The sequence below is a fragment of the Tachyglossus aculeatus genome, chromosome 15, assembly GCF_015852505.1.
Source record: "Tachyglossus aculeatus isolate mTacAcu1 chromosome 15, mTacAcu1.pri, whole genome shotgun sequence".
Taxonomy (NCBI): domain Eukaryota; kingdom Metazoa; phylum Chordata; class Mammalia; order Monotremata; family Tachyglossidae; genus Tachyglossus; species Tachyglossus aculeatus.
The window spans coordinates 14,430,277-14,443,317 of record NC_052080.1 but is presented as its reverse complement, the minus strand read 5'-3'; the positions used below and the strand labels follow the sequence as shown (position 1 = coordinate 14,443,317).

General features: G+C 44.7%; 1 protein-coding gene across 5 annotated transcripts in view; it reads right to left on the bottom strand.

Annotated features, from left to right (window-relative positions):
- PPP2R3B (protein phosphatase 2 regulatory subunit B''beta) overlaps positions 1-13,041 on the bottom strand; it is a 63,999-nt gene that overhangs the window by 36,719 nt on the left and 14,239 nt on the right. The gene's annotated exons all lie outside the window — the stretch shown is intronic.

Genomic DNA, 13,041 nt, shown 5'->3' with positions numbered 1-13,041 from the left:
GCTTGGGAAGTCCAAGTTGGCAACGTACAGGGACGGCCCCTACCCAACGGTGGGCTCACAGTCTAGAAGATATACGATTGATAAATAAATACATGAATACATAAATAAATAAATACATGAATACACAAATACACACAGACACAAATAAATAAATAAATAAATACATAAATACATACATGAATACATACATACACAAATGAATAAATACATAAATAAATAAATACACATACACAAATAATAAATACATAAATACATACATAAATAAATAAATACATAGATAAATAAATACACACATACACAAATAAATACATAAATAAATAAATACATACACACACAACTAACTAAATAAATAAATACATAAATACACACATACACAAATAAATAAATAAATAAATACACACATACACAAATAAATACATAAATAAATGAATGAATACATACATACACAAATAAATACATACATAAATAAATACATAAATACATACATACACAAATAAATAAATAAATACATAAACAAATACACACATACACAAATAAATACATAAATAAATGAATACATACATACACAAATAAATAAATAAATACATAAACAAATACACACATACACAAATAAATACATAAATAAATGAATACATACATACACAAATAAATAAATAAATACATAAATAAATACACACATACACAAATAAATACATAAATAAATGAATACATACATACACAAATAAATAAATAAATACATAAACAAATACATACATAAGTAAATACATAAATACATACATACACAAATAAATAAATAAATACATAAATAAATACATACATAAATAAATACATAAATACATACACAAATAAATAAATAAATAAATAGATACACACATACACAAATAAACACATAAATAAATAAATACACACATACACAAATAAATAAATAAATAAATACATAAATAAATAATCAAAAAATACGATTGACTGATTGATCTAGCTGGGGTGGGGTGGATTTTAGCAGGGCTTGTCTGGCGGGTGGGGGACGAGTCTGTTTTCCTCGCCGGCCCGACAGCGGCGGGGAAGACCACCTGACCGGGTGGAGACTGTGAGCCCACTGTAGGACAACCTGATCACCTTGTATCCCCCCCGCCCGGTGCTTGGCACATAGTAAGCGCTTACCAAATGCCGTCGTTATTATTATTACTATTATTATTAAGCTGATGGGTGTCCCGGGGTTCTCTGGGAGGAGAGAAAGCCGCAACAGCTGCTGCAGGGTGCGACCTTCTAGACTGTGAGCCCGCTGTCGGGTAGGGACCATCTCTACATGCTGCCAACTTGGGCTTCCCAAGCGCTTAGTACAGTACTCTGCACCCAGTAAGCACTCACTCACTCACTCACTCAATCAGTCGTACTTACTGAGCGTTTACCGGGTGCCGACTTGGGCTTCCCTAGCGCTTAGTCCAGTGCTCTGCACCCAGTAAGCGCTCGCTCGCTCACTCACTCACTCACTCAATCAGTTGTATTTACTGAGCGCTTACCGGGTGCGGAGCACTGGACTTGAGCGCTTGGGAAAGCCCAAGTTGGCAACGTACAGGGACGGTCCCTACCCAATGGTGGGCTCACAGTCGAGAAGAAATAGGATTGCTGAAGAAATACAAACACACATACATAAGTAAATAGATAGGCAGATAAATAAATAAACAAATAATCAAAAAAGGATAGATAGATGATAAATAAAAAATAATGAATAAAAAGATAAATAAATAAATGAATGAATGAATAAATAAATAAATAAATAATCAAAATGATATATAGATGATAAATAAATAAAAATAATAAATGAAAAGATAAATAAATGAATGAATAAATAAATAAATAATCAAAAAATGATAGATAGATGACAAATAAATAAAAAATAATAAATAAAAAGATAAATAAATGAATGAATGAATAAATAAATAATAATCAAAAAATGATGGATAGATGACAAATAAATAATAAATGAAAAGATAAATGAATGAATGAATGAATGAATAAATAATCAAAAAATGATAGATAGATGATAAATACATAAAAAATAACAAATAAAAAGATAAATGAATGAATGAATGAATAAATAATAAAAAAGGTAGATAAATAAATAAAAAATAATAAATAAAAAGATAAATAAATGAATGAATGAATAAATAAATAAATAATCAAAAAATGATAGATAGACGATAAATAAAAAATAATAAATAAAAAGATAAATAAATGAATGAATCAATAAATAATCAAAAAATGATAGATAGATGATAAATAAATAAAAAACTAATAAATAAAAAGATAAATGAATGAATGAATAAATAAATAAAAAATCAAAAAATGATATATAGATTATAAATAAATAAAAAATAATAAATAAAAAGATAAATGAATGAATGAATGAATGAATGAATGAATAAATAATCAAAAAATGATAGATAGATTATAAATAAATAAAAAATAATAAATAAAAAGATAAATAAATGAATGAATAAATAAATAAATAATCAAAAATGATAGATGATAAATACATAAAAAATAATAAATAAAAAGATAAATGAATGAATGAATAAATAAATAATCAAAAAATGATAGATAGATGATAAATACACAAAAAATAATAAGTAAAAAGATAAATGAATGAATGAATGAATAAATAAATACATAATCAAATAATGATAGATAGGCGATAAATACATTAAAAATAATAAATGAAAAGATAAATAAATGAATGAATGAATGCATAAATAAATAATCAAAAAATGATAGATGATAAATAAATAAAAAATAATAAATAAATGAATGAATAAATAAATACATAATCAAAAAATGATAGCTAGATGATAAATAAATAAAAAATAATAAATGAAAAGATAAATAAATAAATGAATAAATGAATAAATAAATAAATGAATGAATGAATGAATAAATAAATAAATAATATGATTGATTGGTTGATCTAGCCGGGGTGGGGTGGATTTAACAGGGCTTGGCTGGCGGGTGGGGGGCGAGTCTGTTTTCCTGGCAGGCCCAGGGGTGGGCAAGACCACCTGACCGGGCCGAACAGGGGGCCTGCTATTCTGGGGATGGAATTGAGGAGGGGGTGGGAGGGCGGCCAGTCAACAAGGACGGCTTGTGTGCTCACCCAGGAGGAAGATTAGGTTTTCCAGCCCAGTCAGCAGGTGTCTGAGGGGGTCCGGGCTCTCCTCTTCCTCCTCCTCCTCCTCCTCCTCGGAAGGACTCCGGCTAATTTTAGAGCTGGCTGCTCCCGCTGGTTTTTTTTTCCTTTTTTTAAAGGGAATCTGGATCTGGGTTCTGGTTCGTTTGGTTATCGGTTAACGGCTTATCAATCAATCGTATTTATTGAGCGCTTACTTGTGTGCAGAGCACTGGGCTGAGCGCTTGGGAAGTCCAAGTTGGCAACATCTAGAGACGGGCCCTACCCGACAGTGGGCTCCCAGTCTATCACGGGCCGGGGGCTCTGCTGATGACAATCGCGGTGAGAATAATTGTGGCATTTACTCTATTTATTTTACTTGTACTCCCCCTTCTAGACTGTGAGCCCACTGTTGGGTAGGGACCGTCTCTATATGCTGCCAACTTGTAAAAATAATAATAATAATAATAATGGCATTTATTAAGCGCTTATGATGTGCAAAGCACTGTTCTAATAATAATAATAATAATAATGATGGCATTTGTTAAGCGCTTACTACGTGCAGAGCACTGTTCTAAGGGGTGGATACAAGGTGATCAAGTTGTCCCACATGGGGCTCACCGTCTTAATCCCCATTTTACAGATGAGGTAACTGAGGCTCAGAGAAGTTAAGTGACTTGCCCAAGGTCACACAGCAGACATGTGGCGGAGCCGGGATTCGAACCCATGACCGCTGACTCCAAAGCCCGTGCTCTTCTCCACTGAGCCACGCTGCTCTAAGTGCGTAAGTAATAATAATAATACTGGCATTTGTTAAGCGCTTATTATGTGCAAAGCACCGTTCTAAGCGCTGAGGAGGTTACAAGGTGATCGGGTTGTCCCACGGGGGGCTCCCAGTCTTCATCCCCATTTTACAGCTGAGGTCACTGAGGCCCAGAGAATAATAATAATAATGGCATTTGTTAAGCTCTTACTATGTGCAAAGCACCATTCCAAGCGCTGAGGAGGTTACAAGATGATCAGGTTGTCCCACGGGGGGCTCACAGTCTACATCCCCATTTTACAGCTGAGGTCACTGAGGCCCAGAGAATAATAATGATAATAATAATAATAATAATAATAATAATGATGGCATTTGTTAAGCGTTTACTATGTGCAAAGCACTGTTCCAAGTGCTGGGGAGGTTACAAGGTGATCAGGCGGCTTTAAAGCCGACGGTGAGGAGTTTTTGTTGGCCGCGGAGGCGGATGGGCAGCCGCTGGAGTTTTCTGAGGAGGGGAGGGTGACACGTCCTGAGCGTTTTTGGCAGAAAAACGACCCGGGCAGCAGCGGGAAGTACACATTTGGAGTGGGGAGAGACAGGAGGCAGGGAGATGAAAACAGTGATAATCGGCATCATCACGACCTAGCATAAATCTGATGATAATAATCATGGCATTTGTTAAGCGCTTACTATGTGCAAAGCACTGTTCTATGCGCTGGGGAATACAAGGTGATCAAGTTGTCCCACGGGGGGCTCACCATCTTAATCCGCATTTTACAGATAATAATAATAATAATAATAATGATAATAATAATAATGGTATTTGTTAAGCGCTTACTATGTGCAAAGCACTGTTCTAAGCTCTGGGGAGGCTACAAGGTGATCAGTTTGTCCCACGTGGGGCTCACAGTCTTCATCCCCATTTTACAGATGAGGTGACTGAGGCTCAGAGAAGTTAAATGACTTGCCCAAGGTCACGCAGCAGACATGTGGCTGAGCCGGGATTCGAACCCATGACTTCGGACTCCCAAGCCCGTGCTCTTTCCACTGAGCCACGCTGTTCTCTGATGTACGCCGGTTTTTTTTCTCCCCCCCCCAAAAAACTGGCCAGGCTCGGATTCCCTCTTCCCCCCCCAAAAAACTGGCCAGGCTCGGATTCCCTCTTCCCCACTAAAACCTCACGGGAAGCACTTCCCTGAGCCTGGATTTTTCCCCTCCCTTCTCTGCCCTGAATTAAATTTGCCTTTCTATCGGCGGACTTCCGAATTCCTTTCGGCGCGATCCTGATAACTGTGGCGTTTGTGACGCGCTTCCTCTATGCCAGGCGCTTGGGAGTGTGAAATATGTTGCCAATTTGTACTTCCCAAGCGCTTAGTACAGTGCTCTGCACATAGTAAGCGCTCAATAAATACGACTGATGATGATGATGAAACGGAACGACGGACGGACGCATTCCCTGCCCGCGACGAGCTTATAGTCTGGAGGGGGGAGACAGACAGTAATACGAATAAAAAAATAGATTATAGAGATGTACCAGCGTGGCTCGGCGGAAAGAGCCCGGGCTTTGGAGTCGGGGGTCATGGGTTCGAATCCCGGCTCTGCCACACGTCTGCTGTGCGACCTTGGGCAAGTCACTTCTCTGGGCCTCAGTTACCCCATCTGTAAACTGGGGATTGAGACTGTGAGCCCCACGTGGGACAACTTGATCACCTCGTATCCACCCCAGCGCCTAAAACAGTGCTTTGCACATAGTAAGCGCTTAACAAATGCCATTATTATTATTATTATTATTATTATGAGAAGCCCCTCTCAGGATGGCCCCCCGAGGGTTTCCGGGCCTCTACCGGCGTCGGCTACGGGAGGAAGGCGAGTCGACCGCGCGGAAGGAGGAAACCGTCGGCCGCCTCCGGATTTTCCCCCGAGAAGACTCTCCGGATCCGCTCCCGGACGGAGGACTCGCCGGCGTAGGACGGGACGTCGCAAAAGACTCCTTTTTGGCTTTCCCAAATCACGTTTCCGTAAGAAGATAAACGGCATCCAAAGGGATCTGTTTCGCGGGAGCACGTGCCGGGCGAAGCCGCGTGGCGACGGCCTGACGTCGCTCCGGAAACAAGAGGGTCCCACCGATCGGAAAAACGTACCCCGCCAATGTTCTGCCCATCCGTGTTCCAAAAAAGAAAGTCCCACCAACACCGGTATTATGCTTTGCCTGGAAAAATGGTAATAATAATAATAATAACGACGGCATTTGTTAAGCGCTTACTACATGCGAAGCACTGTTCTAAGCGCTGGGGGGGATACAAGGTGATCGGGTTGCCCCACAGTCTTCATCCCCTTTTGACAGATGAGGTCACTGAGGCCCAGAGAAGTGAAGTGGCTTGCCCAAGGTCACACAGCAGACAAGTGGCGGAACTGGGATTCGAACCCTGGACCTTTGACTCCCAAGCCTGGGCTCTTTCCACTGAGCCGTGCTGCTTCTCTATCACTGAACGCTTACTGAGCGTACGGCAGTGAATTACATCCTGTGCAGTCCAAACTACACAGCCCCCGTTTTACAGATGAGGAAACTGAGGCCCAAGGAAGCGAAGCGACTCGACCAAGGGCTCAGAGCGGGCGGGTGATGGAGCCCGGATTCGAACCCAGATCCTTTGATTCCCAGGCCCGGCTTCTAGCCACTGACTGGTCTAGTGGCTCAGTTGGTGGGAATCCGAGGTTTCTCGGGCAACTGAGGGCTCTGAAGGGTACTTCCAAAGCGCTTAGTACAGTGCTCTGCACACAGTAAGTGCTCAATAAATACGATTGATTGATTTGGCAGGAGGGAAGTTCGTCCGAAAGAAAAGCCCCCGAGGATCGCCTCTCGACCCCAGTCCGCCGATCCCCGCGCACCGCGGGGAGTCAGAGGTCACGGGTTCAAATCCCGACTCCGCCAATTGTCAGCTGTGGGACTTTGGGCAAGTCACTTCACTTCTCTGGGCCTCAGTGACCTCATCTGGAAAATGGGGATGAAGACTGTGAGCCCCCCTTGGGACAACCTGTGAGCCCACTGTTGGGTAGGGACCGTCTCTATATGTTGCCAACTTGTACTTCCCAAGCGCTTAGTACAGTGCTCTGCACACAGTAGGCGCTCAATAAATATGATTGATGATGATGATGATCACCTTGTAACCTCCCCAGCGCTTAGAACAGTGCTTTGCACATAGTAAGCGCTTAATAAATGCCATCAGTAGTAGCACCACGACCGCCTGGCTTGGCCGGAGAAGCCGACGAAGCCCTAGTCCTCGTTTGGCAGGACTCCCTCGGTGTAAAAATCAATCAATCAATCAATCGTATTTATTGAGCGCTTACTGTGTGCAGAGCACTGTACTAAGCGCTTGGGAAGTCCAAGATGGCAACATATAGAGACGGTCCCTACCCAACAGCGCGCTCACAGTCTGGAAGGGGGAATAATGACGGTATTTGTTAAGCGCTTACTATGTGCAAAGCACTGTTCTAAGCACTGAGGGAATACAAGGTGATCAGGTTGTCCCACGTGGGGCTCACAGTCTTAATCCCCATTTTACAGATGAGGGAACTGAGGCCCAGAGAAATGAAGTGAAAGTCACCCAGCTGACAAGTGGCGGAGCCAGGATTTGAACCCATGACCTCTGACTCCAAAGCCCGGGCTCTTTCCACTGAGATTTTCCCGACGGGGAAAAAGCTACCACTTTGAAAAGGGTTTTTGTCTCTCCCAACGGCAAAACAGAGCTGGATTCAGTGAAGCCCCCTTTCCCATGACCATATACGCATCACAAGTCTCTTGATTTTTTTTTTGGGGGGGGGGGGTTGTTAAGTGTCTACTATGTGCCAGACACTGTTCTGAGCGCTCAGGTAGCTGTCATCAGGTTGGACACGGTCCCTGTCCCACATGGGGCTCCTGGTCTTCAGCCCCGTTTTCCAGATGAGGGAACTGAGGCCCAGAGAAGTGAAGTGACTCGCCCAGAGTCACACAGCTGACAAGTGGCGGAGCCGGGATTTGAACCCATGACCTCTGACTCCAAAGCCCGGGCTCTTTCCACTGAGATTTTCCCGACGGGGAAAGAGCTACCACTTTGAAAAGGGTTTTTGTCTCTCCCAACGGCAAAACAGAGCTGGATTCAGCAAAGCCCCCTTTCCCATGACCATATACGAATCAATCAATTGTATTTATTGAGAGCTTACTGTGTGCAGAGCACGTCTCCTGATTTTATGGGGTGAGGGGTGGGGGGGTTTGTTAAGTGCCTACTATGTGCCAGACACTGTTCTAAGCGCTCAAGTAGCTGTCATCAGGTTGGACACAGCCCTGTCCCACACGGGGCTCCCGGTCTTCAGCCCCGTTTTCCAGATGAGGGAACTGAGGCCCAGAGAAGTGAAGTGACGCATCCAAAGTCACACAGCTGACAAGGGGCGGAGCCGGGATTTGAACTCATGACCTCTGACTCCAAAGCCCGGGCTCTTTCCACTGAGATTTTCCCGATGGGGAAAGAGCTACCATTTTGAAAAGGGTTTTTGTCTCTCCCAACGGCAAAACAGAGCTGGATTCAGTGAAGCCCCCTTTCCCACAACCACATACGAATCACGAGTCTCCTGATTTTCTTTTGTGGGGGGGGAGGGGGTTGTTAAGTGTCTACTATGTGCCAGACACTGTTCTAAGCGCTCAGGTAGCTGTCATCAGGTTGGACACAGTCCCTGTCCCACACGGGGCTCCCGGTCTTCAGCCCCGTTTTCCGGATGAGGGAACTGAGGCCCAGAGAAGTGGGGTGACTCGCCCGCGGTCGCCCAGCAGACAAGCGGCGGTGCCAGGATTTGAACCCAGGTTCTTTCTCCCAGGCCCGGGCTGGATCTGCTGGGCCGCGCCGCTTCTTTACAAGACAGCTCGGAAGACAGTTGGCTAGGCGAGCCCCACGTGGGACAACCTCATCACCTTGCACTCCCCCAGCACTTAGAACAGTGCTTTGCACATAGTAAGCGCTTAACAAATGCCATTATTATTATTATTATTATTATTATGGAGGGTTTGAGAGTCCAGAAAAGGCAAAACGGACACGGAAAAACTCCGGGGTCAAGGAAGCGGCCAAGTCCTGAGTGCTTCGAACAGTGCTCCGCACGCAGTAGGCGCTCCATCCACATCGCTGATCGATCACAGTATTACCCAGCGCTTAGAACAGTGCTTCGCACATAGTAAGCGCTTAATAAATGCCACCATTATTATGATTATTATTACTCTCACCCCCTCCAATCTGTTCTAGACTGGAAGCTCGTTGAGGGCAGAGACGGTTGGAGAGTGCTCTCCGGAGGCTCAGCCCGGTGCCTTTCCTACTCTATTTCTTTTATTTTGTTAATATGTTTGGTTTTGTTGTCTGTCTCCCCCGGCCAGGCTGTGAGCCCGCCGTTGGGTCGGGACTGTCTCTAGATGTTGCCAACTTGGACTTCCCAAGCGCTTAGTACAGTGCTCTGCACACAGTAAGCACTCAATAAATATGAATGATTGAATATGTTGCCAACTTGTACTACCCAAGCGCTTAGTACAGTACTCTGCATACAGTAAGCGCTCAATAAATATGATTGAATGAATGAATGTTGCCAACTTGCACTTCCCAAGCGCTTAGTACAGTCTCTACACACAGTAAGCACTCAATAAATACGATTGAATGAATGAATATGTTGCCAACTTGTACTTCCCAAGTGCTTAGTACAGTGCTCTGCACACAGTAAGCGCTCAATAAATACGATTGAATGAATGAATATGTTGCCAACTTGCACTTCCCAAGTGCTTAATACAGTCTCTGCGCACAGTAAGTGCTCAATAAATATGATTGAATGAATGAATATGTTGCCAACTTGTACTTCCCAAGCGCTTAGTACAGTTCTGCACACAGTAAGCGCTCAACAAATACGATTGAATGAATGAATGAATACGTTGCCAACTTGTACTTCCCAAGCGCTTAGTACAGTTCTGCACACAGTAATCGCTCAATAAATATGACTGAATGACTGAATGAATATGTTGCCAACTTGTACTTCCCAAGTGCTTACTACAGTGCTCTGCACACAGTAAGCGCTCAATAAATATGACTGACTGAATGAATGAATATGTTGCCAACTTGTACTTCCCAAACACTTAGTACAGTGGTCTGCACACAGTAAGCGCTCAATAAATACGAGTGAATGAATGAATGAATATGTTGCCAACTTGTACTTCCCAAGTGCTTAGTACAGGGCTCTGCACACAGTAAATGCTCAATAAATATGATTGAATGAATGAATGAATGAATGAATAAGCCCTCAAGAAATACCATTGATTAAATTAGTAATAATAACAATATTGGTATTTGCTAAGCGCTTACTATGTGCCAAGCACTGTTCTAAGCACTGGGGGAGATACGAGGTAGTCCCCCACGGGGCTCACGGTCTTAATCCCCATTTTCCAGACGAGGGAACGGAGGCTCAGAGAAGTTAAATGACTCGCCCCAAGTCCCACGGCTGACAAGCGGCAGAGCCGGGATTAGAACCCACGACCTCGGCCTCCCAAGCCCGGGCTCTTTCCACTGAGCCACGCTGCTTCTCTCGACTCTCTCCTCCTCTAGACTGTCAGCTTGTCGCGGGCAAGAAACGTGCCTACCAACTCCGGAGCATGACGCTCTCCCAAGCGCTTAGTGCAGTGTCTCTGCACCCGGTGAGCGCTCGACCACTGATTGCTTACTATCTGTCTCCCCGAAAGCCCGTTGAGGGCAGGGAACGTGACTCCGTTCCTCTGTGTTCCCTCAAGCGCTCAGTACAGTGCACACAGTAAGCGCTCAATAAATATGACTGAATGAATGAATGAACACAGTAGGCGCTCAATCAATCCCTTGCTGACGCTTCTCCACTGCGGGGCTTTTTCCAAATGGGACCGGAAAAAGGAGTCGGCCGCGTCTCGGAGGATGCCGGGGGCAAAATTTACTGAACGGGATGGATGCCAACTTGTAATAATAATAATGATAATAATAATAATAATAATAATTGGCATTTGTTAAGCGCTTACTATTGATTGATTACTATGTGCAAAGCACCGTTCTAAGCACTGGGGAGGATACAGGGTGATCAGGTTGTCCCACGTGGGGCTCACAGTCTTAATCCCCATTTTACAGATGAGGCGACTGAGGCCCAGAGAAGTGAAGTATTGCCAATATACTGCCAATTTGTACTTCCCCAGCGCTTAGCACAGTGCTCTGCACATAGTAAGCGCTCAATAAATACGATTGATGATGATGAAGTGACTTGCCCAAGATCACACAGCAGACGTGGCGGAGTCGGGATTCAAATCCATGACCTCTGACTCCAAAGCCCGTGCTCTTTCCACTGAGCCACGCCACTTCCCAAGTGCTTAGTACAGCGCACTTAGTACGGTGCTCTGCACATAGTAAACGCTCAATAAATACGATTGATGATGATGAAGTGACTTGCCCAAGATCACACAGCAGACAAGGGGCGGAGTGGGGATTCGAGCCCATGACCTCTGACTCCAGAGCCCGGGCTCTTTCCACTGAGCCACGCTGCTTCCCAAGCGCTTAGTGCAGCGCTCCGCACACAGTAAGCGCTTGATAAATATGAATGAATGAATGAATGAATGAATGGAGAAATTAAGAAAAACAAACCCACCCGAATGAAACGAAACTGGATTACAAACAAAACAAAAACGGGGGAACCGATCGAAAGCCGAAACGCAAGTTTCGCCCGAGAGGCCGACTCGAGCCTGTCCAAGTCGCGACCTCGCCTCGATCCCGGGCCTCGCCGAGAAATCCGAAGACCCCGGATGGGGGGGTCCCTTTGCCGCCGGGGTCTTCGCCTCCCTCTTGAAGCGGGTCCCGCGCCACCGCCCGTAACCTGAACAACGGCAAGGGTGAACTCGGGACGGGCGAGATACCCGTCATTTTATGGTCCGAGCCAGGAAACAAACGTGAGGCGTGACTGGCCTTTAATTACCCATCCGTCTGGAAAACGGATGCAGACGGCACAACTCCGTAATAGCAATAATAATCATAATTCTGGCATCTGTTAAGCGCTCGCTACGTGCCAGGCCCCGTAATAACAATGACAATAATTGTGGAACGGGTTAAGCGCTTTCTTTCTTTCCTTCTTTCTTTCCTCACTCTTTTACGGTTATCCCGGGCCTTTCGGGAAGGGGGAAGGAACACCAGCTTTCCTTCTTTCTTTCCTCACTATTTTACGATTTTCCCGGGCCTTTCGGGAAGGGGGAAGGAACACCAGCTTTCCTTCTTTCTTTCCTCACTCTTTTACGATTATCCTGGGCCTTTCGGGTAGGGGGAAGGAACACCAGCTTTCCTTCTTTCTTTCCTCACTATTTTACGATTATCCTGGGCCTTTCGGGAAGGGGGAAGGAACACCAGCTTTCCTTCTTTCTTTCCTCACTATTTTACAGTTTTCCCGGGCCTTTCGGGAAGGGGGAAGGAACACCAGCTTTCCTTCTTTCTTTCCTCACTATTTTACGATTATCCCGGGCCTTTCGGGAAGGAGGAAGGAACACCAGCTTTCCTTCTTTCTTTCGTCACTATTTTACTATTATCCCGGGCCTTTCGGGAAGGGGGAAGGAACACCAGGAAGGGGAGACTCGGCCACCCTGGCTTAGGAGGGATTTCGCCGCAAGTCACTTCAAAATCCTTGCAGAGATCAGGCGGGTTTTCACCTGCCTCAACGTTACGGTGGCAGGGATGAGCATGAGAGGAGCGGACCGTCATTTCAATCCACAATTACACGGTGGGTAAAAGGCGCGTTTGCCATTTCCCGCCACGATTATGAGGTCCGTCTGACATTTCACTTGGCGATTACGCCAAGCGTACAAGGCCCGTCTGACACTTCCCTCCGCGATTACACGACGCGTAAAAACTCCGTTCGACATTTCACGCCGCGATTACAGGCGGGGTGGAGGGGGGATGAAGGGTCCATTTGACATTTCGCTCCCCAATTACCCGGCGGGGAAAAAAGTTGGTTTTAGCTTCCCGTCGCGAACGGCGGCACCGTTCCCCTCTTCGGGCCCCAGCGAGCGCGTTAAGCGACAGAAGACAAAACCAGACGCGAATACGTGCGGACGCTGTTCTAA